Here is a 24,189-nt window from a genome sequence, read left to right as displayed (position 1 = left end):
TTTCTTGTTTTGTTGTTTTTGTTGTTTTTTTGCTGGCAATCAATAGTGAAGTTACATAGTCTGTGGTCAGACCATAGGGAGTCTGTCCAGTTATCTTGATTCCAGAAGAATTTGGGGTTGGTTGGTTCTTTGGAGGAGAATGTCACCAGGTCTAACTGATGACCTCTTTGATGGGTTTTGACTGGAGGAGGTATGAAGTTGGGAGTTGGGAGATAAGTAACCAAAAATCTGATATTTCTGGTTGGTCTGTTTGTTCTAGGTGAATGTTGATATCACCACATAGTAAGTTGTATGGTTAGTAGAAATTCAGCGAAGTCCTCCTTTGCTAGGTTCCATTTTTTTGGTGGGACGTAAAACAAAATAGTTGTTAGAGAGGCGGTTAGGGATTTTGAAGTAAGTGAGAGTGATAGTATCTCTAAGTTGGGAGAGGATTTGGAGTTAAGTAAAGCGCAATTTAGGTGGTCTTTGAAGATTATTGCTAATCCTCCTCCCCTTCCCCAGGTTCTGGCTAGAAATAGAATCTTGAAACCTGGGAGAAGACAGTCTTTGATGATAATATCGTTATCTGACAGCAGCCAGGTTTCTGTGAGTAGAACAAAGTCAGGGTTAGTTTCATTCAGCCAATCCTTGATCAGTAAAGATTTGTTCCTCATCGATCTTATGTTTAGGTAGAACCCTTGTAGGTTCTGGTGGGTAGCGTGGTCAGTTGGAAAGTAATGGGAGTAGGCTAGTTTTTTTAGTGATCGTTGTTTTTTAGTGCGAGGCTTGGTAGAATTGTGGGGGGGGCGGTGGAGTTGGGATTGAGACTGGACCTGCCTCTGGGTAGTCGTATGGTTTATGGGGTGTGAATGTTGGGAATTTGGACTTGACCTCGCGGTATAGGGAGTAGTGAACTGGGATTGGAGCAGGATATAATAATTTGGCTGTGCAGATTCTGATGCTGATTAGATAGAGAAGGAGCAATAGTGCGCATTGATGAGAGTTTGGCAGGGCCATGGCGCAGGGTTCTGGGGGGGAGGGTTATCTGGCAGTTTACAACAGGCTGTTAGATCTGTCTGGCTATACAGTTCTGGTTATACAATTCTGGCTATACAATACTTGTCTGGCTAATTAATACTTGTGCTTTGGAAGACTACACGGGCTATTTATCAGACAGGCTATTTATTAGACCTGTCTGGCTGTACAATTCTGGCTAAACAATACTTGTCTGGCTATATAATAATTGTGCTTTGGGAGACTACACAGATTATTTGTCAGAATTAGTGATACTTATCCGACTGGTCTTTTAGGTCTGTGAGGTCTGGTACTGATGTGGGAGTTGGCCAAGGCCCAGGTTTTCCGCTGGAGGTATCCAGTCTGTGCCAGGTCCGGTCTATGGGGTGTGGTCCTACTGTGGAAGTTGGCCGCTGTTGCTGAGGTCAGAGGATCTCGGAATTGGTTTTCAGACATCTGGTCAGGAGCCTAACGCTTTCATGCAGACACCTCACGTAGACGCTTCGCAAAGGCGCACGCGCCTTTGTCGTGCGCCTTCGTCGGCACGCCAAATGACAACACGCCGTTGGTGTGAGTGCATTTTAGCTCGGAGTCTCCTGCTGGTTCGGGAGGGGGCGGAGCAGTGCTCCCACGCTCCTCTCCACTGTGCTGGGGCTGAAGAAAAAGGCTGCGCTCCGCCGGTATGAGTGCTTTTAAGCTCGGGGTCTCCTGCTGGTTCGGGAGGGGAGCGGAGCAGTGCTCCCACGCCCCTCTCCACTGTGCTGGGGCCGAAGAAAAAGGCTGCGCTCCGCCGGTGTGAGTGCTTTTAAGCTCGGGGTCTCCTGCTGGTTCGGGAGGGGAGCGGAGCAGTGCTCCGACGCCCCTCTCCACTGTGCTGGGGCCGAAGAAAAAGGCCGCACTCCGCCGATGTGAGTGCTTTTAAGCTCGGGGTCTCCTGCTGGTTCGGGAGGGGGACGGAGCAGTGCTCCCACGCTCCTCTCCACTGTGCTGAGGCCGAAGAAAATATGTCAGATTTGAAATGTATATCCTGCCTGAGCTGGTGTTAGACAGAGAGCATGAGCTAGGACTCAACAGAGAGAGGAAAAGTCTATTTTGTTTATTTTGTTTACACCTCAGTGCTGGTATGAGGGTGGGTGAAGAGGCTACAAAATAAATCCGCTAGGATGTTTTGAAAAAAACAACACCACCCAATTGGCTGGGAAAAGTGAATTGAATCGAAAAACCAATTCAATATAAGAACATAAGCAATGCCTCCACTGGGTCAGACCTGAGGTCCATCGTGCCCAGCAGTCTGCTCACGCGGCCCAACAGGTCCAGGACCTGTGCAGTAATCCTCTATCTATACCCCTCTATCCCTTTTTCCAGCAGGAAATTGTGCAATCCTTTCTTGAACCCCAGTACCGTACTCTGTCCTATTACGCCCTCTGGAAGCGCATTCCAGGTGTCTACAACAAGTTGGGTAAAGAAAAACTTCCTAGCATTTGTTTTGAATCTGTCCCCTTTCAACTTTTCCGAATGCCCTCTTGTTCTCTTATTTTTTGAAAGTTTGAAGAATCTGTCCCTCTCTACTCTCTCTATGCCCTTCATGATCTATCATATCCCCTCTAAGTCTCCTCTTCTCCAGGGAAAAGAGTCCCAGTTTCTCCAATCTCTCAACATATGAAAGGTTTTCCATACCTTTTATCAGACGTGTCGCTCTCCTCTGAACCCTCTCGAGTAACACCATATCCTTCTTAAGGTACGGCAACTAATATTGGACGCAGTACTCCAGATGCGGACGCACCATCGCCCGATACAACTGCAGGATAACTTCTTTCGTTCTGGTAGTAATACTTTTCTTGATTATACCTAGCATTTTATTCGCTCTCTTAGCGGCCGCTGTGCACTGTGCCGTCGGCTTCATTGCCATGTCCACCATTATCCCCAAGTCCCTTTCTTGGGTACTCTCCTTCAATAACATCCCTCCCATCGTATAGCTGTACCTCAGGTTTCTGCTTCCCACATGTAGTACTTTACATTTCTCAACGCTGAACTTCATCTGCCATCTCGTTGCCTATTCCCCTAGTTTGTTCAAGTCCCTTTGCAATTCTTCGCAGTCCTCTTTAGTCCCTTAGACCAAATTGCATTGAATCAAAATATTTTTCTCTGAATCAGGCAGGACTAAGGTACAGCATTTCGTGCAATAGACTATTCACTACTAGTAATGAGACTAAATGAAATGGGAATTAAAGGAAAAGTACTACAATGGTTCTACAATTTCCTGAACAACAGATTTTATGAAGTATGGAAATATAGAAAAAAATCACAAAGTTAGAAAGCTACCAGTGGAGCCTTGCAAGGATGACCACTTTCTCCCTCATTATTCAATCTTTATGCAAACATTCTAGGCCAGGGGTGTCCAATGTCGGTCCTCGAGGACCGCAATCCAGTCGGGTTTTCAGGATTTCCCCAATGAATATACATGAGATCTATGTGCATGCACTGCATATTCATTGGGGAAATCCTGAAAACCCGACTGGATTGCGGCCCTCGAGGACCGACATTGGACACCCCTGTTCTAGGCAAAAGCTTCACCTATGCAGATGTGAAACACATTGGATAATACACTATAACATGTAAAAACCACAATAGATTACCTAAATGACTGGGCACAAAAGAACTACCTTGAACTAAACAAGTCCAAGACTAAGATTCTCTGGTTTGGCAACCTTAACTCTGTACTATGCACAAAAAGCGAACTCTCTTCAGGAGAGAAACTAAAAATAGAAAGAACCTCCAAAGTACTGGGTGTCATTCTTGACTCTTCCTTAACCTATAAGTGACGAGAAAGCACAGTTACTTACCGTAACAGGTGTTATCCAGGGACAGCAGGCATATATTCTCACATGTGGGTGTCGTCATCTACGGCGCCCCGATGCGGAAGCATTTTCAAGCAAACTTGGTTGAAGATTTAAGTTTGCTCTGCTGCTCCACGCATGCGTGCCTTCCTGCTCCACTAGGGGGTGCATCCCCTCGTGGTCTCCAGTTCACTTAACTAGCCAAGAAGCCAACCTCGGGGAGGTGGGCGGGTTGTGAGAATATATGCCTGCTGTCCCTGGATAACACCTGTTACGGTAAGTAACTGTGCTTTATCCCAGGACAAGCAGGCATGATATTCTCACATGTGGGTGACCTCCAAGCTAACTGAAAAGGGATGGAGGGAAGTTGGCAATTTAAGCAAATAGATTTCGCAGTACCGATTGGCCGAACCGGCCATCGCTTCTGGACAGTGAGTCCAGACAGTAGTGGGAGGTGAAGGTATGAACCGAAGACCACGTGGCAGCCTTGCAGATTTCCTCAATAGGTGTGGACCTGAGGAACGCTACGGAGGCTGCCATCGCTCGGACTTTGTGTCCCGTTACTCGACCATGCAGCGCGAGACCAGCCTGAGCATAGCAGAAGGAGATGCAATCGGCCAACCAGTTGGACAAGGTGCGTTTGGAAACTGGGTGACCTAACCGGTTTGGGTCGAAGGACAAAAACAGTTGTGGGACTTTCCGGTGTGACTGAGTGCGTTGGAGGTAAAAGGCCAACGCTCTCTTGCAGTCAAGAGTGTGGAGCGCCACTTCTCCAGGGTGAGAGTGGGGCTTGGGAAAAAACACAGGTAAGACAATGGACTGATTGAGATGGAAATCAGACACTATTTTAGGTAAGAACTTTGGATGGGTGCGGAGTACCACCTTGTCGTGATGGAATACCGTGAAGGGTGGGTCCGCTACCAGAGCTTGTAGCTCACTAATCCGCCGGGCGGACGTGAGCGCGAGTAGGAGAATTACCTTCCAAGTGAGGAATTTTGGATGGCATTTGTCTAGTGGCTCAAAAGGAGGTTTCATGAGTTGAGCCAGAACCACGTTAAGGTCCCAAACCACCGGGGGAGGTTTGAGAGGGGGGTGGACGTTCAGCAGACCCTTCATGAAGCGAGAGACTAAGGGATGGAGCGAGAGGGCTTTCCCTTCTAGGGGCTGATGAAAGGCCGCAATCGCACTGAGGTGTACTCGAATGGAGTTGGTCTTTAGGCCGGAATGAGATAATTGAAGTAAATAGTCCAGGACCAGAGGGATGGGGACCGACACCGGGTCCTGGTTGTGGGAGGAGCACCAAGTTGAGAATCTTGTCCACTTTTGGGCATAGCAGGTTCTCGTCGAGGTTTTTCTAGAGGCCTCCAATATTTCCTTGACTGATTGAGACACGGGGAGAGCAGTCAGGGGGAGAGAAACCAAGCATTCAGATGAAGAGACTGAAGATTGGGATGTAACAGTGAACCCTGACCCTGTGATAGTAGAGAGGGAAACAGAGGCAGAGGCAGTGGATCTCTGGCACTGAGTTGAAGTAGAAGGGAAAACCACGGCTGGCGTGGCCAGCGGGGGGCAATCAGGATCAGGGTGGCTTGTACTGTTTTCAGGTGGACCAGCGTCCGCAGTATCAGAGGAAACGGCGGGAACGCGTACAGGAATCTTCCCTCCCAGTTGAGGAGGAAGGCGTCGGCCTCGAACCGGTCCGGGGAGTGTATCCGGGAGCAGTAGAGAGGCAGCTTGTGGTTGTGAGGGGACGCAAACAGATCTATTTGAGGCGTCCCCCACCGTTCGAACACCCATCGTAGGGTCTGAGAGTGTAGTGACCACTCGTGTGGCTGGAGGAGGCGGCTGAGTCTGTCCGCCAGACAGTTTTGTTCTCCTTGTATGTACACCGCTCGAAGGAAGGTGTTGTTGGAGATTGCCCATTTCCAGAGGCACAGGGCTTCCCGACAAAGGGGCCAAGACCCTGTCCCCCCCTGTTTGTTTACGTAGTACATCGCTACCTGGTTGTCGGTTCGGATGAGAACCACTCGGTCGTGGAGCAGATGTTGAAAAGCTACAGCTGCGAGATAGATGGCCCGAAGCTCTAGCACGTTGATGTGGCAGTGACGGTCTTGTGCTGACCACATCCCTTGGGTGCGTAGGCCGTCCAGGTGGGCTCCCCAAGCGTACTCCGACGAGTCCGTGGTGAGTACCTTGCTGTGGGGTGGGGTGAGGAAGAGCAAACCTTTGGAAAGATTTGAAGAGTCGGCCCACCAGCGGAGCGATCGTTGCAATGAAGGAGTCACTGTCACGGGACGGTCGATCGGGTCCCGGTCTTGACGCCATTGAGACGCCAGGGTCCATTGAGGAATTCTCAGATGGAGGCGGGCGAAGGGTGTGATGTGGACGGTGGAGGCCATGTGGCCCAGGAGAGTCATCATCTGTCGGGCTGATACCGAGGTCAGCCGGGAAATCCTTCGACTCAGACTTACTAACGCCTCTCGGCGTGGAGGGGGGAGGAAGGAACGGAGGCGAACCGTGTCCAGCGTGGCCCCGATGAACTGTAGGGACTGCGAGGGACGTAGTTGGGATTTTGGGAAGTTTATTTCGAACCCCAGACTTTGTAGGTAGGTAATAGTCTGTTGGGTCGCTGAGATAACCTCTTCCCTGGACGGGGCTTTGATTAGCCAGTCGTCTAGGTAGGGGAATACCTGGAGGCCCTGGGAACGTAAGGTTGCTGCGACCACCACGAGGCACTTGGTGAAGACTCGGGGTGACGATGCTAGGCCGAAGGGGAGGACTCTGTATTGTAGGTGCCAGTCCCCCACCTGAAAGCGTAAGAACTTGCGGTGGGTGGGGTGCACTGGGACATGTGTGTACGCCTCCTTGAGATCGAGGGAGCAGAGCCAGTCGCCCTCGTCGATCAGGGGATAAAGTGTCGGTAGGGAGAGCATCCGAAATTTTTCCCGTACCAGGAATTTGTTGAGGCGTCTCAAGTCTAGTATTGGGCGCAGGTCTCCCGTTTTCTTTGGTACTAGGAAGTAACGGGAGTAGAAGCCCTTCCCCCGTTGGTCGAGGGGAACCTCCTCCACTGCTCTCAGGCGAAGCAGGTCTCGAGCTTCGGAGAGGAGTAGGGGTAGCTGAGTCCGGTTGGGAGGGCAGTTCCTTGGGGGATTGTCCGGAGGAATGGCCCGAAAGTTGAGAGAGTATCCTGATGAGATCACGCCAAGGACCCATGCGTCCGACGTGACTTGCTCCCAGCGAGGGTAAAAGGCTTTGAGCCGACCCCCGATGGGAAGGAGGCCTGGGACTATGGCGGAGGGGGCCCGCCCCCTTCCGCGTATCCCGTCAAAAGGACGGGAGTGGCTTTGTAGTCGCAGGCGGTTGGGACTTGGGCATGGCCCGGTGGTGGGTTTGCGGACGCCTGGGTGGGGGCCGCGAAAAGGCCGGGGTGGATTTCTGTGGGTAGCGGCGCGGAGGGGCCCTGTACGGCCTGGACGCGGGCGGTTTTGGTTTTTGTCGGACAAGGGAGGCAAACGAGCGTTCATGTTCGGAGAGGCGTTTTGTAGCTGCCTCGATAGTGTCATCGAACAGTTCTTTTCCCACGCAGGGGAGGTTAGCCAACCGGTCCTGTAAGTTGGGGTCCATGTCGACCAGGCGTAGCCAAGCTAGTCGGCGCATGGCGATAGCAAAGGCTGCCTCTCTGGAGGAGAGTTCAAAGCCATCGTAGGCCGCGTGGAACAGATGAAGGCGCAGGTTGGAGAGGGACTCCAAAAGCAGGCCGAACGTTCCTTGCCGAGGGGCCGGTAGGTCCGTCTCAAAGGCTCTCAATAGTCCAATGAGGTGTTTGAGGTAGGATGTGAAGGTGAAAGTGTAGCTTTGCACCCTAGAGGCCATCATTGCGTTTTGATATAGTCTTCTGCCGAACTTGTCCAGGGTTCGGCCTTCTCGGCCTGGGGGGACCGCAGCTGAGATCCGGGATGGGTGAGCTTTTTTCAAGGAGGATTCTACCAGCAGCGATTGATGGGAGAGCTGTGGTTGTTCGAATCCCGGGTAGGGGACTGTGCGGTACTTAGCCTCCATTTTGGAGGGTACGGCTGTGACCATATAGGGGGTCTCCAGGTTCCTGAAGAAGGCCTGTTGGAGTACCGGGTTAGGTGGTAAGCGAAGGGACTCTCTGGGCAGTGATGGCATATCCAGCTCCGCCAAGTACTCTTTAGAGTATCTGGAGTCGGACTGGAGGTCTAAGTCCAAGGCGTGGCCCATGTCCTGGACAAAGCGAGTGAAGGATGGGCGAGATGTTCCCGGGGCCCCGTGCGGGGTCGGTGAACGAGACCTTCGTCGGTTGGAGAAGGATGGGGAGGCTTCCCTCGAGTATCGAGGTTCTTGCTCCAATCCATGCTCCGAGGTCGGGGAAGCACTGTGAGAGTGTTCCGGGGTTGTCGATCTTCGGCGTCTCGAGGAGCCCCTCGGAGACGATGCCGGGGTTCGGGGTACCGATCGATGTCGAATCGGTGACCTCGATCCGGACCCCCTCGGGGGAGTTCGGAGGATGTGCGGGTTGGAGAGTGATAACTCGGTCACCCTTAGTGGTCCCGTACGTGGTGTGGGAGAACGGCCTCGTAGGGTTGGTGAACCCCGGGCCTTCTTGGAGGTACGGCGGTTCGAGGTTTCTGTCGTTTTAGCCCGACGTTTTGCCCCTCGGCGGTCTGCGGAGGGAGAACATCTTGGGCGCCTCGGCGAGGAGTCCGAGGAGGATGGGATGCGGCGGGGATTGCGCACCTTTCCTCGAGGTTGCTCGATGCGAGGCTCAGGCTGGTCCGGCACAATCGGGATCGAGGTCGAAGCCGATTGGAATTGGGCCATTGCAGCAGACAGCTCCGACGTGATCATCGCTCGGAGTAGGTCCTGGAAGACGGGCACGGACAGCATCGAAGGCATGTCCACTGCCTCGGTGCACTCCACCGGGGGCGACCTCGTATCAGAGTATTCCCGTGTGGTGGAGGCACGGCCCGAAGGCTTGGAGGGCTTAGCCGGGGCTGTAAGCATGGGGCTTCCGCCATGCGTCGTTGTTGTCCCCGAGGCCGGCTTCTTCGATGTTGTGGAACCTGAAGAGGGAAGAGGGGACTTACCCAGGGCTGAGGCTTTCTGTTGTCCCGAGGTTGGGGTATCCGGGGCCGAGGTCAAGGCCGGGCCCAAGGCCGGGGCCGACCTCGAGGCCGAGGTGGAGGGTTGGTCCGGGGTGAAGAGGTCCGCCATGCGGGCTTTTCTTCGACGGAGGGCCCTGTTCTGGAAGATAGCGCACTGGGGGCAGGAGTCGGTTGGATGAGCCGCCCCCAGGCAGAGGATGCACCGGCGATGCGGGTCAGTGAGGGAAAGAAGCCGCTCGCACCGGGTGCACTTTTTAAACCCGGTCAAAGGCCGGGACATTAAATCGAAAGTAGCCGCGGCTCGATTAGCCACGCGGCCGTGGGGACCCGGAAGCCTCCGGGTCGACACAAACGAAGCAGGAATCAAGTTAAAAAGGTAAAGAATTCGCGCACAGCGACTTAATCGTGAAAAAACAAGAAAAAATCGCGGTGCTAGAAGGCAGTTGGGGCAGAGCCTGAAAAACACGACTTCTAGGCTCGCGGAAAATTTTGAACTGGAGACCACGAGGGGATGCACCCCCTAGTGGAGCAGGAAGGCACGCATGCGTGGAGCAGCAGAGCAAACTTAAATCTTCAACCAAGTTTGCTTGAAAATGCTTCCGCATCGGGGCGCCGTAGATGACGACACCCACATGTGAGAATATCATGCCTGCTTGTCCTGGGATAAATTTATTTTTCAGGCTAAGACAACTGAGAACAATTAGGCTAGTCCTTAATGCATAACCAGGGCAAGATTAATTCTTCGAGGGCCTCTAGGCACACAAGTACACTGAGCCCCCTAGCCGTGCCCCACCCACCCCCTCCCCCTCCCCATTCATTTACCTTTTTTCTTATTTACCTCTTTATTTCCACCTGTATTTCTTTTTTTCTTTTATTTTAAAATTCAAAACAAACAACAAAGATTACCATACCAGTGCCAGTGTAGTTTTAGTTCTATGCAAGTCCCAACCATCTCTGAACAAATCCCCCCTTCCTTCCCTTTCCACCTACTTGCTCAGGACTTTAACTCTGAACCCTTTCCATATGTATATAAAAGTGTTCAAATGCATTTAAAGCAGTAATACTATAAACATAAATCTATATTAATAACCAAGTTTGCAACTCCTGTCAACTGCCTCACTCTGCCAACTGTAACCCATATGTATGTATAAACAACCAAATCTATAACTCCTCTAGTATGTTCCACTCTATGTAGGAGAACCAAAAGAAGGGAGGTCCAACCTCATCTGCAGTGAAAAAACCAGCCAGGAACAAACAAACCAAAACTGCAGACATGTACAACGATGTAGGCGAATTTTATTGTGACAAGCAAACTATATATTAAAACCTTTTTACCAAACAGGGGACCCAACACGCAGGGCCGCCATCAGAAATTTCTGGGCCCCTTACTGAGCAATCCTATTGGGCCCCCCACGCACCCCTTCCCCCCCACTTAACCCCCCCCTTTCTTCCATGGGCCGAATACACACATACTTTTCTCTGTCACTGCACTCTTTGACCAAAAGATTTGTAAGCCTGCAACCACATCAAGGTAGACTCTTTCAGCAGGGCCCTAACCTAACCTAAACTAAACTAATCTATACCTATCTATTCTAAACTAACATATGTCTAATACTGAACTAATAACAAACTAACAAACATCTGCATAATAAATAACTAATAAATAATAGTGCTAGTAGCTATAATTCACTTTTGAATGTAAAATCTCAGTTAAGGATTTCTTTTGACCTTTGTAGGCCAGAAGTAGATCACAATTGCACAATATTTTTTGTAACAAGTATTAAATGTGTTTTTATAAATACTGTAAGCTTAATAAATATATCAGAAAAAACTACACCTCTGAGCGCATATCTGAACATACACATCTGTATGATCCCATCCTCCTCAGCTTGCCTATAGCTGCATCATGCATGTTAAAAATGTACGATATGTTGATATGTGCACCATCCTTCCTTCCCATCCATCCTCCTCAGCCTGTCCTTACACATCCACAGCTGCATGTTAATGATGATGTATATGTTATGATGATAAATAAGTGCATATGAGCACATCATTAACATGCAGCTATGGATGAATATAAAAAAGAAACAATATTCTGTACAATTGTCAATTTATACATCAGTGTCTTCTCCCCACTCTCTCTTCCCCATTTCCCTTCAGCGTCCTCAGCCCACTCTCTCTCCACTTTCCTTCAGCGCATGCACATAAAAACAAGCAAGTAATTTATATCATTTTCATTCTATTCATTCATAGAAATTAAAGTCTAAATAATGCCAGTCACATAACAAAACATGATTTTACAAAAATAATTCCCTGCACAGTCAAGCCTGCAAGGATTACTAGATGTCTTTCAGCAGCTCCCCTCACTCCCTCCCCCTTACTTTTGTGGCCAAGTCAAAATGATCTACCAACAATAAAATTTTAAAAACACAAAGCACGCTGTACGCAGAGAAAATGTTAATTATCATTTATATTCCGCGGGTTTTCAAAGAGGTCAAGGCAGATGACTTTATGCAATGTCAACTCAGTAACAACTATACAAAAATAGACAAATATTCCCCCTCCCTTTTTACTAAAATGCGATAGCAATTTTTAGTGCAGGGAGCTGCGCTGAATGCCCCACGCTGCTCTCAACGCTCATAGGCTCCCTGCGCTAAAAAACGCTATTGCGGTATAGTAAAAGGGGGCCATAGTACAAAATATAGACAGCCTATATAAATTCTCAAAGCAGACACATTTTGATCACTAAATTGAAAATAAAATCATTTTTCCTACCTTTGGTAATTTCATCAGTCTCTGGTTGCACTTTATTCTTCTGACTGTGCATCCAATATTTCTTCCCTTCTTTCAGCCTCCTGTATGCTTCCTCTCCTTCACACCTCATTCCCTCCCCAAACTTTTTCTTTGTTTCACACTGCCCCTTCTTTCTTTTTCTCTCTCCACACCCTCTTTCTTTCTATATGTCTGTTTTTCTCTCTCTCTTTCCGTGCCCCATTTTTCTTTGTTTCACCCTGCCCCCTTTCCTTCTTTCTGGCTTCCAGTCCCCTCCTTTCTTTCTTTCTCCCTGCCCTCCCCTATGCCACCACCATTGGGAAAATGCTGCCACCGCCACTGGGGAATAGGCTGCCACTGCCGCCATCGGGAACAGGCCGGTGCCAAGTTCGCCCTGCTTCTCTTCCCCGCGGGGCCAACCAACTCTTGCCACCCGACGTCAATTCTAACGTCGGAGAGGACATTCTAGGCCAGCCAGGCAGCGATTGGCTGGCCCAAAACGTCCTTTCCGACGTCAGAATTGACGTGAGTGGCGAGAGTTGGTCGGCCCCACAGGGAAAAACAGGGAGAACTTGGCGCCGACCTGTTCCCGATGGCGGCGGTGGCACTCAAGTGGCTAAAGAGCCGCAGTTTGCCGGCCTAGGGAGAACACTGGAGGGTGGCCAGCTGTGCACCATCTTGGGATGTAAACCCGGCACAGGGAGGACCGCCCCTCCCCACCTTGGTATGCCACTATCTGTACCTCACTCCCTCCCTATGACCAAAAATTCTCCTTACTATTCCCCGTGTACACAACCATCTCTTTCCTTCGCTTCCTCTCTCCCAAGTCCATGCCTTCTGTGTCCAAAAACACATTCCCTCCCCCACCTCAGCATCTCTTTTCCTCCCTTCCTCTCTCCCAAGTCCATATCTTCTGTGTCCAAAAACCCATTCCCTCCCCCACCTCAGCATCTCTTTCCCTCCCTTCCTCTCTCCCAAGTCCATGCCTTCTGTGTCCAAAAACCCATTCCCTCCCCCACCTCAGCATCTCTTTCCTTCCCTTCCTCTCTCCCAAGTCCATGCCTTCTGTGTCCAAAAACCCATTCCCTCCCCCACCTCAGCATCTCTTTCTCTCCCTTCCTCTCTCCCAAGTCAATGCCTTCTGTGTCCAAAAACCCATTCCCTCCCCCACCTCAGCAACTCTTTCCCTCCCTTCCTCTCTCCCAAGTCCATGCCTTCTGTGCCCAAAAACTCATTCCTTCCCCCACCTTAGCATCTCTTTCCCTCCCTTCCTCTCTCCCAAGTCCATGCCTTCTGTGTCCAAAAACCCATTCCATCCCCCACCTCAGCATCTCTTTCCCTCCCTTCCTCTCTCCCAAGTTCATGCCTTGTGTCCAAAAACCCATTCCCTCCCCCACCTCAGCATCTCTTTCCCTCCCTTCCACTCTCCCAAGTCCATGCCTTCTGTGTCCAAAAACCTATTCCCTCCCCCACCTCAGCATCTCTTTCCCTCCCTTCCTCTCTCCCAAGTTCATGCCTTGTGTCCAAAACGCACTCCCTCCCCCCTTTTGTGTTCCACGTTTGCCTCCCAGCCCATCTTTGCAACTTTCTCAGCAAAACGGAGCTCGAGCCGAGAGGCTTGTTTCCTGTTTCCTGCCTGTCCTGCCGCGCACAAATAGCCGAACGGAAGTATTCTCCGACGTCAGCGCTGATGTCGGAGGGCAGGTTTTGCTTAAGCCCTCCCTCCGACGTCAGCGCTGACATCGGGGAACACTTCCAATCGGCTAAATATGAGCGGCAGGACAGGTAGGAACAGAAGACGAGCCTCGCGGCTCGAGATGTATTGAACTCTGAGGATGCCCCGTCCAGCTCTCTCCTGTGCATCTGGGGCGGACCGCCCCCTCCCTAGACTGTGGCCTAGGACCCTGGGGGAGCCTGGGCCCCCTGTCAGCTCCGGGCCCCTGAATGCAGGACTGGTAGTACTGCCCTGATGTCGGCCCTGCCAACACGGTCCGTGTTTCGGACAACCTTCATCAGGGGTCCTATTAGGTACAGATATAACATAAAACACAATATTAAAAATACAATAATATAAACAGTTGTAATAATAATAAAAATGAAAAGATAACAAATAATAAGAATAAGACAACAAGATGATCAATTTGACCATAGACTATAATATTAAGAAATTAAAAGCATGAGGACAAATATATGTTTTAAAAGGTGATAAGTACGCATGCAATATCAATAGAAATGCGTGCAGAAAAGACAGAATTGATAATAAATGACTGAACGAACTGTGACGGAACATAAGCCATTAAGGTAGTGCAAAGAAAAGAAAGAAAAAGAAATAAAGAAGGAGAACCAGTGTTATGATAATACATAAATAATAGCATCAAATTTAAATAATGAAGGAAAATATGAGCAACAAAATGGAGAAAGAGAAAAAAGAAAAACGAATGAATGTAAAAATACATACCATGGTAGATAAAGGAAAAAACATATGTCACAACAAATATTGAAAAAGATAATATAAAACCAAACTATCATAAAGCAGAGGAAGAGAAAAACGAGAAGGAAAAAAGAAGAAACCAATTAGTGTATAGAGTTAAAATCAGTCACAACATGCACCAAATTTTTAAAAAATATAGTTAACATATTGAATTATCACATAAATAGCCATCACATATAAAATCCTTACAATAAAACACTATTGAGGTACTATATTACCCACTATTATATGCGCACAAGCAAATATATGTTAAGTCATCATATTTAAAAGACATATCATCAGGTACATACATATGGAAGTCTTTTATGTTTCTCATATGCATATAAAACAATCATATTCCAACAACGTATATAAAAAAAAAAAATATATGTATATATATGTAATCACATGAGAAAACTATAAGAAGATATCAGGAATTAACCCCATAGCAATATGACTCAGTTTGAAATATAATAAAAACATATTTAATAACCACCCTTAAAAATGTAAGCATATAAAATCACCACAATTAAAACAGCATAATTAAAAAAATGTGTGCTATATCATTCATTAAAAAGAAATTAAACATATTCTGTCATCACTTATAAAAGAACCCCTTAAGAGGATCATCTAGAGTATATCATAACTTAACCCCCTAAAAATGCCAAATAAGAACAAAAACTACTATATATGAAATCATCACATATGAAAGAGCAATTATATATCAGCGGAACACTGTATAGCCAAATAAGGAATATATTAAAACTTAAATAATATTCTTCAATTGGATAACAGGAAAATGAAACACCAAATATAATAAAAAAAATACATAAGCAATGAACTTCACAGAATTAAAAATGAAGAACAAATAAAGCATGCTGCCAAGGGTGGTGTGTATAATGAAACCTCCAGAGAAAAATAAGTGTAAAGGATGGCTATAAACCAACTGTACATAGTTTGTATTAATAAGAAAGGTGTATGTAAAAGGGACCTTACAGGCAATATTGTTAAACCTGAACAAAAGGTGTGAATACAGTGGAACAGTAGTATAGAGGAGTGAAAAAATCTATCCAAAAAGAGGAGAAGATCTCAGTTAAAAAAACGTCATCTAGCAGGGTTGGTGATATTTTATGGTCATATTATGCTAAAAGCTGGCCATGCACGCCACGGGAAAAAAACTCCTATAAAGAAACTGTCCACTAACTTTGATAGTGTGTATATATTTAGCCCAAATGCAAAGAGGGAGATTACAGGGAAAAAGACAAACCGGCGTATGAAGTGTAAAGTAGGAACCGAACTAGGAAGTGTCACAGCTGTGAGCAGGGATAGCCTAGGGGGCCAAAAAAACAGAAAAATGCAGAAAACATAAAGTAGAAAGGCAGTAGGAGAAAAGGTTAAAACGCTTACCAGATGATGTGTCACGCCGAGAGTCTCTGCAAATAGGAAAAATCGCTAGAGTGAGAGCGCTGTGAAGAAATCATGGAATATGAGTAAATAAAAAACATAAAGCAACCAGAGAAGCCATAAAGCAAAACGTAGCAAAACTGTCAAAAAATCCGAATCAGGAAGCTAAGGGGATTGTTCTTCATTTTTAATTCTGTGAAGTTCATTGCTTATGTATTTTTTATTATATTTGGTGTTTCATTTTCCTGTTATCCAATTGAAGAATATTATTTAAGTTTTAACATATTCCTTATTTGGCTATACAGTGTTCTGTATACATCCTCCGCTGATATATAATTGCTCTTTCATATGTGATGATTTCATATATAGTAGTTTTTGTTCTTATTTGGAATTTTTAGGGGGTTAAGTTATGATATACTCTAGATCAGTGTTCTTCAACCTTTTTACACCCGTGGACCGGCAGAAATAAAAGAATTATTTTGTGGACCGACAAACTACTAGGACTAAAATTTAAAAACCCCGTTTACGCCCCATCTCCGCGAGCTCGGTCCCCGCAAACCATCTGATCCCATCTGCACAAGCCGCAATTATGATTTTATATTGAACGTATTTTATTAAAGTATAAAAAGAAACAATATTCTGAACAATTGTAATTTTATAAATACAAATATACAGAGCACGGACCAACAAAACCCCTGTCTCCCCTCCCCTTCACATATATCCCCTCTACTATCAAGAAAACTGAACAAGCCAAGTTATTATAGAATGCTACATAGACATATCATGCTACAGAATACTGCAGTCCCCAGTTATGTCTCTAGCAGGATATATAATTCAAATCTGATATATTCTAATGACAAAATAGAAATAAAATTATTTTTTTCTGCCTTTTGTTGGTTTCTGCTTTCATCTTCTTTTCACTCTTTTCCTTCCAGCATCTGCCCGTTCCATCCAATGTCTGCCCTCTCCCCCTTCCATATGTATCTGACTTCTTTCTGTGCCCCTCTTCCTTGTCCATCCTCCTCTCTGCTTTTTATATCATTCATTCCAGCTTCACTGCCTTCTTCATTTTTATCTCTCCTACACCAGATCTAGCATCTTTATCCCTCTCTCATTTCTCTGCTGACCCCCTTTCCAGCATCAATGTCTCTCTACTTTGTCATTCCTCTCTCTCCCCTTTCTCTCATCTGATCTCTCCATTCCACCCTGACCCCCTTCCCCTCCTGTAATCTCCCTGCCAGCTGTTTCCTTCCTTTTTTCATTCTCCCTTCCCTCCTCCCTCTATCCAACATTAACTCTCTTCCCATTCCTTTCCCTCCTCCCTCCCAGCAGCATCTCTCCTTCTTCCCCCTTCCCTCCTCCCTCTATCCAACATTAACTCTCTTCCCATCCCTTTCCCTCCTCCCCTCTCAGCAGCATCTCTCCTTCTTCTCCCTTCCCTCCTCCCTCTATCCAACATTAACTCTCTTCCCATACCTTTCCCTCCTCCCCTTCCAGCAGCATCTCTCCTTCTTCTCCCTTCCCTCCTCCCTCTATCCAACATTAACTCTCTTCCCATCCCTTTCCCTCCTCCCCTCCCAGCAGCATCTCTCCTTCTTCTCCCTTCCCTCCTCCCTCTATCCAACCCCTCTATCCAACAGTAACTCTCTTCCCATCCCTTTCCCTCCTCCCCTCTCAGCAGCATCTCTCCTTCTTCTCCCTTCCCTCCTCCCTGTATCCAACAGTAACTCTCTTCCCCTCCTTTTCCCTCCTCCCCTCCCAGCAGCATCTCTCCTTCTTCTCCCTTCCCTCCTCCCTCTATCCAACATTAACTCTCTTCCCATACCTTTCCCTCCTCCCCTTCCAGCAGCATAAGAACATAAGCAATGCCTCTGCTGGGTCAGACCTGAGGTCCATCTTGCCCAGCAGTCCGCTCACGCGGCGGCCCAACAGGTCCAGGACCTGAGCAGTAATCCTCTATTTATACCCTTCTATTCCCTTTTCCAGCAGAAAAATGTCCAATCCTCTCTTAAATCCCAGTACTGTAATCTGCCCTATAACGTCCTCTGGAAGCGCATTCCAAGTGTCCACCACACGTTGGGTAAAGAAGAACTTCCTGGCATTTGTATTGAATCTGTCCCCTTTCAACTTTTCCGAATGGCCTCTTGTTCTTTTATTTTTTGAAAGTTTGAAGAATCTATCCCTCTCTACTCTCTCTATGCCCCTCATGATCTTATAAGTCTCTATCATATCCCCTCTAAGTCTCCTCTTCTCCAGGGAAAAGAGACCCAGTTTCTCCAATCTCTCAGCGTATGAAAGGTTTTCCATCCCTTTTATCAGACGTGTCGCTCTTCTCTGAACTCTCTCGAGTAACGCCATATCCTTCTTAAGGTATGGCGACCAAAACTGGACACAGTATTCCAGGTGTGGGCGCACCATCGCCCGATACAGCGGCAGGATAACTTCTTTCGTCCTGGCTGTAATACCCTTCTTGATTATATCTAGCATTCTATTCGCTTTCTTAGTGGCCGCTGCGCACTGTGCAGTCGGCTTCATTGACCTGTCCACCATTACCCCCAAGTCCCTCTCTTGGGTACTCTCATTCAATGACATCCCTCCCATCGTATAGTTGTACCTCGGGTTTCTGCTTCCCACATGCAATACTTTACATTTCTCAACGTTGAACTTCATTTGCCATTTTGTCGCCCATTCTCCTAGTTTGTTCAAGTCCCTTTGCAATTCCTCACAGTCCTCTTTAGTCCGAGCTTCCCTAAATAGTTTGGTGTTATCTGCAAATTTTATTATCTCACACTTCGTCCCTGTTTCTAGATCATTTATGAATATATCAAATAACAGCTGCCCGAGCACCGAGCCCTGCGGAACACCACTCGTGACCCTCCTCCAGTCAGAGTAGTGTCCCTTCAACCCTACCCTTTGTTTCCTACCTGCCAACCAGTTTCTGATCCATCTATCCAGTTTCTGATCCATCTATCTATCCAGCATCTCTCCTTCTTCTCCCTTCCCTCCTCCCTCTATCCAACATTAACTCTCTTCCCATCCCTTTCCCTCCTCTCCTCCCAGCAGCATCTCTCCTTCTAACTCCCTTCAAGTCCAGTAACAGATCTCCCTTTTCCAGCACCTTCCCTGCCTCCTACAGTGGCTTCCTCCCCTTCCAGCAGCTCTCGGTACTTGCCTGCAGGAAGTTGCCGGTAAATCACTGCCCTGGCAAATTGGAGAGCTGGTGGGAGGGGAGACAGCCATTGTGAAGGCTCCCCAGGATCTTGTTCGCACACGCTGACCATCTCCTTCCACCTGCACCTGAATCTGCAGCTCTCTCCGGTCTAATCGCAACTTCCCCGCGGCCCTCTTCAGCAACTCGGCAGGGGTGGCGATCAAAACACGCTGCCGACGTCAGGACCTTCACTCTCTAAGTCCCGCCTATTTTGTTTCAACTTCCTGTTTCCGAACAGGCGCGACTCGGAGAGGGAAGGCTCCGACGTTGGCAGTCTATCTTGATCGCCTGAGGCTGGGAGGAACATTAATCAATAGGAACCGAAGTCGGCAGGAAATTTAACTGCCGACTTGATCTCGCCGGCCCTGCGCGGACCGGCAGAAATTTTCAGCGGACCGACACCGGTCCGCGGACCGGCGGTTGATGAACTGTGCTCTACATGATCCTCTTAAGGAGTTCTTTTATAAGTGATGACAGAATATGATATAGCACACATTTTTTTAATTATGTTGTTTTAATTGTGGTGATTTTATATGCTTACATTTTTAAGGGTGGTTATTAAATATGTTTTTATTATATTTCAAACTGGGTCATATTGCTATGGGGTTAATTCCTGATATCTTCTTATAGTTTTCTCATGTGATTACATATATATATATATATATATATTTTATATACGTTCAAGTTTCAAGTTTATTAGGTGACGATCAATCGCTTAATCAAACATTCTAAGCGATGTACACTTTAAAAATTACAATTATTAGAGAACAATACAATACGTACAAATACTTAAATAATGGTAAATTACTCTTAATTTTAACATTACTAAACATAGGGTAAGGAGGGATGAAATACAATTCATAAAGTAAAGAAGAAACATTGAGGGAAAATACAAAAGGGAAATAGGTAACACAGGTATAACAAAATAAAATATGATACTCCAATAATAAAATTATGTTGTAAAGGCATCTTTAAAAAGGAAGGTTTTTAACTCAGTTTTAAATTTTCCAAACTCTTTCTCCTCCCGTAAAAAAATAGGGAGGGCGTTCCAAGTCTGCGGTGCCGTACAAGAAAAAATAAATTGTCTCCTCGTATTAATAATTTTTAATGAAGGAATAGATAGCAGATTTTGTTCGCTAGATCGTAGAATTCTCTTTGCAGAATATGGAATAAGAAACCTAAATAAAAATGCAGGGGTCTTATTGTTTAGAGTTTTAAAAATAATTATGAGTTTTAAAAATATTCCACGTTGTTGGAATATGATTGTTTTATATGCATATGAGAAACATAAGAGACTTCCATATGTATGTATTGAAGATATGTCTTTTAAATATGATGACTTAACATATATTTGCTTGTGCGCATATAATAGTGGGTAATATAGTACCTCAATGGTGTTTTATTGTAAGGATTTTATATGTGATGGCTATTTATGTGATGATTCAATATGTTAACTATATTTTTTTAAAATTTGGTGCATGTTGTGACTGATTTTAACTCTATACACTAATTGGTTTCTTCTTTTTTCCTTCTCATTTTTCTCTTCCTCTGCTTTATGATAGTTTGGTTTTATATTATCTTTTTCAATATTTGTTGTGACATATGTTTTTTCCTTTATCTACCATGGTATGTATTTGTACATTCATTCGTTTTTCTTTTTTCTTTCTCTATTTTGTTGCTCATATTTTCCTTCATTATTTAAATTTGATGCTATTATTTATGTATTATCATAACACTGGTTCTCCTTTTTTTCTTTTTCTTTCTTTTCTTTGCACTACCTTAATGGCTTATGTTCCGTCACAGTTCGTTCATATTTAACACTAGCAGTCATTTATTATCAATTCTGTCTTTTCTGCACGCATTTCTATTGATATTGCATGCGTACTTATCACCTTTTAAAACATATATTTGTCCTCATGCTTTTAATTTCTTAATATTCATATTTAACACTAGCAGTCATTTATTATCAATTCTGTCTTTTCTGCACGCATTTCTATTGATATTGCATGCATACTTATCACCTTTTAAAACATATATTTGTCCTCATGCTTTTAATTTCTTAATATTATAGTCTATGGTCAAATTGATCATCTTGTTGTCTTATTCTTATTATTTGTTATCTTTTCATTTTTATTATTATTACAACTGTTTATATTATTGTATTTTTAATATTGTGTTTTATGTTATATCTGTACCTAATAGGACCCCTGATGAAGGTTGTCCGAAACACGGACCGTGTTGGGTCCCCTGTTTGGTAAAAGGTTTTAATATATAGTTTGCTTGTCACAATAAAATTTGCCTACATCGTTGTACATATCTGCAGTTTTGGTTTGTTTGTTCCACTCTATGTAGGTTAATTTGTAACAAAACAACAAGGCAAGTTGTTAAAATCTTATAAAAATAAAAGATAAATAGGTCTGTCATTTAAATATTCTAAAAGGAATAACAGTACACATTACTAACTTTCAGACATATAACCAATCTATTTTTGAAAACGGATGGTTTTGCATGGTCTCTCCGCTCAAAGCTCAGACTTTACCTGGGATCTTAGCTAAAAAGCTTATAATTATGTTTATTTTAGGGCTATTGTCTAGACAACAACATTGACAGGCATACTTGTATTAGAAGCAGTTTTTACACAATGATTCATCTTTAGAATAGGATGCAAAAGGGAAGCAGCGCTCCGCTACAAGGACCTTTATATACGTAAAACAAAAATATGCAGGGAGGACAAAGAGGCATGCATGCGACAGGGGGGGAACGGGGAAAGAGTGGGGAGCAGAAGATGGAGAAGGCTGGGGAGGGATGCCACCGCCCCAGGTGCCTCTCACCCTTGCTACACCACTGGCCAAAGAGACAAATAAGGTTTGAGCTCATTCTTGGACATTTCTGCAAAAGAACTCTGTAATTACAATTTGTATTTAATTGTGCATATTTTCTCTTCCCCCTCCCCCCCTAAAAAAGTGCATATTTCCCTTTAAGAACTGCATGGTTCAGTCCAATATTGGACTTAACTGACTCATTAGAATCTCAGAGAGAGCGGAAGTCAGATACTCAAGGCCCAGCAGTGATCACCAGCAGGCAGCAGGCTCTTTCGGCATTGGCACGTCCTGTGGGTTGGTGTTGCATGCCGGTGCCCGATCGTGGTAAGGATTTGGGCAGGCAATCGGGGGGAGGGGGGGCGGGAGCCCATGCCGGTTCTCAGGGATGGGGGCTCGCATATCGAGTCAACGCTCGGTTTGTGAGAGTGTTTTGCTCATCTTGCAAAACACTCGCAAACCGAGGTTTGACTGTATGTGACTCCAGGTGGTATATTAATTTTTTTTTAATAAATAAATAAAATAAATGTTAAATAACACCACTCCCAGTACAGATTCCTTTGGCACTTCACTATTCACCCTCTTCCATTGAGAAAAATGGCCATTTAATCCAACCCTCTATTTTCTTTTTTTTTTTTATCTTTATTCATTTTAATACTACAATAAGTGCGACAGTAAGTAAAAACATTTTAACATTAAGTATAACAATAATCAGCAATAATCCAAATCATACAATTTATCTCCCTCCCACCCCACCCTTTCATAGCAGATTTAAAACATAAAAACCATATGATAAAATTTTTCCTCCTTTCCTTCCTATATAGTTAAATAATAAACTAAAAATTACCCCCCCTCCCTCCCCCAATATTGAACTTGTAAATTTAAGGGGAAAATGGTATCTATTCATTACAATATTTTTTTAACGGCTCCCATACATCTTGAAACTTCCTTAAATACCCCTGCTGTGTAGATATTGCTCTTTCCATTTTATATATATATATAGCACAAAGAGTTCCACCAAAAATTATAGTTCAATCTATTCCAGTTTTTCCAATTACAGTGGTACCTTGGATTACGAGCATAATCCATTCCAGGAGCATGCTCGTAATCCAAAATGCTCGTTTATCAAAGCGAGTTTCCCCATAGGAAATAATGGAAACTCGCTTTGATAGGTTCCCACCCTCCACCCCCCCACCGAGGCCAGCAGCGCTGCTCCCTCCCCCCACGAGAACCGGCATTGCTCCCCCCGAAGGCCCCCCTCGTGAACAGGCACCCTCCCCCCGTGACCCGGCACCCCCCCGCCACCATCAGGAACCCCCCCCCCGCTGCCATCGGGCACCTCCCCGCCGCGACCTGAGGTCCCCCCAACCCACCCGAACCCTCTTCTTACTTTGATGTAGCCTCCGCACCGGTACCAGCATGTCCTGTGCGTTGATGCCGGTGCCCGAAGATCTGCCTCCTGTGCTGGGCCTTGAGCATGTGCGCATGCTCAAGGCCTGAGAGTTCACGTTCGACATGAACTCTCAGGCTTTGAGCATGCGCACATGCTCAAGGCCCAACACAGAAGGCAGATCTTTGGGCACCAGCACATGCTGGTGGCGGTGCGGAGGCTACATCAAAGTAAGAAGAGGGTTCGGGTGGGTTGGGGGGACCTCAGGTCGCGGCGGGGGGGTACCCGATGGCGGCGGGGGGGTGCCCGATGGCGGCGGGGGGGGTTGCTGGATGGCGGCGGGGGGGTGCCGGATCGTGGGGGGGAGGGTGCCGGTTTGCGGGGGGGCGCTCGCAAATCGAGGCGCGCTCGGTTTACGAGGCACCAAGTTTGCAAATGTTTTGCTCGTCTTGCAAAACACTTACAAACCGGTGCACTCGTAAACCGAGGTACCTCTGTACATGTAATTTATTGTATGGCGACCCCAGTCATTTATAAGTAAAAGCTTATTACTATTTGAAGATATCTGTCTCTTTGCCCTCATTGACATGCCAAATAAAATAGTATCATAGGTCAATGCCACCGGGTTTTCTAATAAACAATTAATTTGGCCCCAAATTGATTTCCAAAAATCCATAATAAATGGACAATAGAACAATAAATGGTCTAATGCAGTGTTTTTACACCTATGGTCCGGCGGAAATAAAATAATTATTTTGTGGACCGGCAAACTATTAAGACTGAAATTTTTTTTAAAAACCATCGCCGCCCCGTCCCCGCGAGCTCGTTCCTGCAAACCATCTGATCCCATCCGCACAAGCCTGAAATAGTTATGATTTTATATTGAACATATTTTATTAAAGTATAAAAAGAAACAATATTCTGTACAATTGTCATTTTATAAATATAAATAATACAGAGCAAGGATCAACAAACCCCCTGTCTCCCCTCCTAGTCACATATATCCCCTCTACTATCAAGAAAACTGAATAAGCCAAATTATTACAGAATGCTACACAAATATCATGCTAACAGAATACCGGTATATGGCAGGAATGGTGTTAAGGGGAGTGCAACTAGGGCAACTGCCCCCTGGTCAGAGAGAGCCCTAAGCCAGCTGGAAGC

General features: G+C 46.0%; 1 protein-coding gene and 1 long non-coding RNA gene across 5 annotated transcripts in view; one reads left to right on the top strand and one right to left on the bottom strand.

Annotated features, from left to right (window-relative positions):
- Window positions 1-15,691, bottom strand: part of LOC117357800 — a 75,276-nt gene extending 59,585 nt beyond the window's left edge. For both annotated transcript variants that reach the window (XR_004538859.1, XR_004538860.1), the window contains exon 1: window positions 15,609-15,691. This is a non-coding gene — a long non-coding RNA (uncharacterized LOC117357800). The remainder of the gene's footprint in view (window positions 1-15,608) is intronic.
- Window positions 1-24,189, top strand: part of LOC117357799 (cytochrome P450 1B1-like) — a 130,152-nt gene that overhangs the window by 75,673 nt on the left and 30,290 nt on the right. The window lies entirely within an intron of this gene.

The sequence above is a fragment of the Geotrypetes seraphini genome, chromosome 3, assembly GCF_902459505.1.
Source record: "Geotrypetes seraphini chromosome 3, aGeoSer1.1, whole genome shotgun sequence".
Lineage (NCBI taxonomy): Eukaryota > Metazoa > Chordata > Amphibia > Gymnophiona > Dermophiidae > Geotrypetes > Geotrypetes seraphini.
This window is presented reverse-complemented; position numbering and strand designations above follow the sequence as displayed.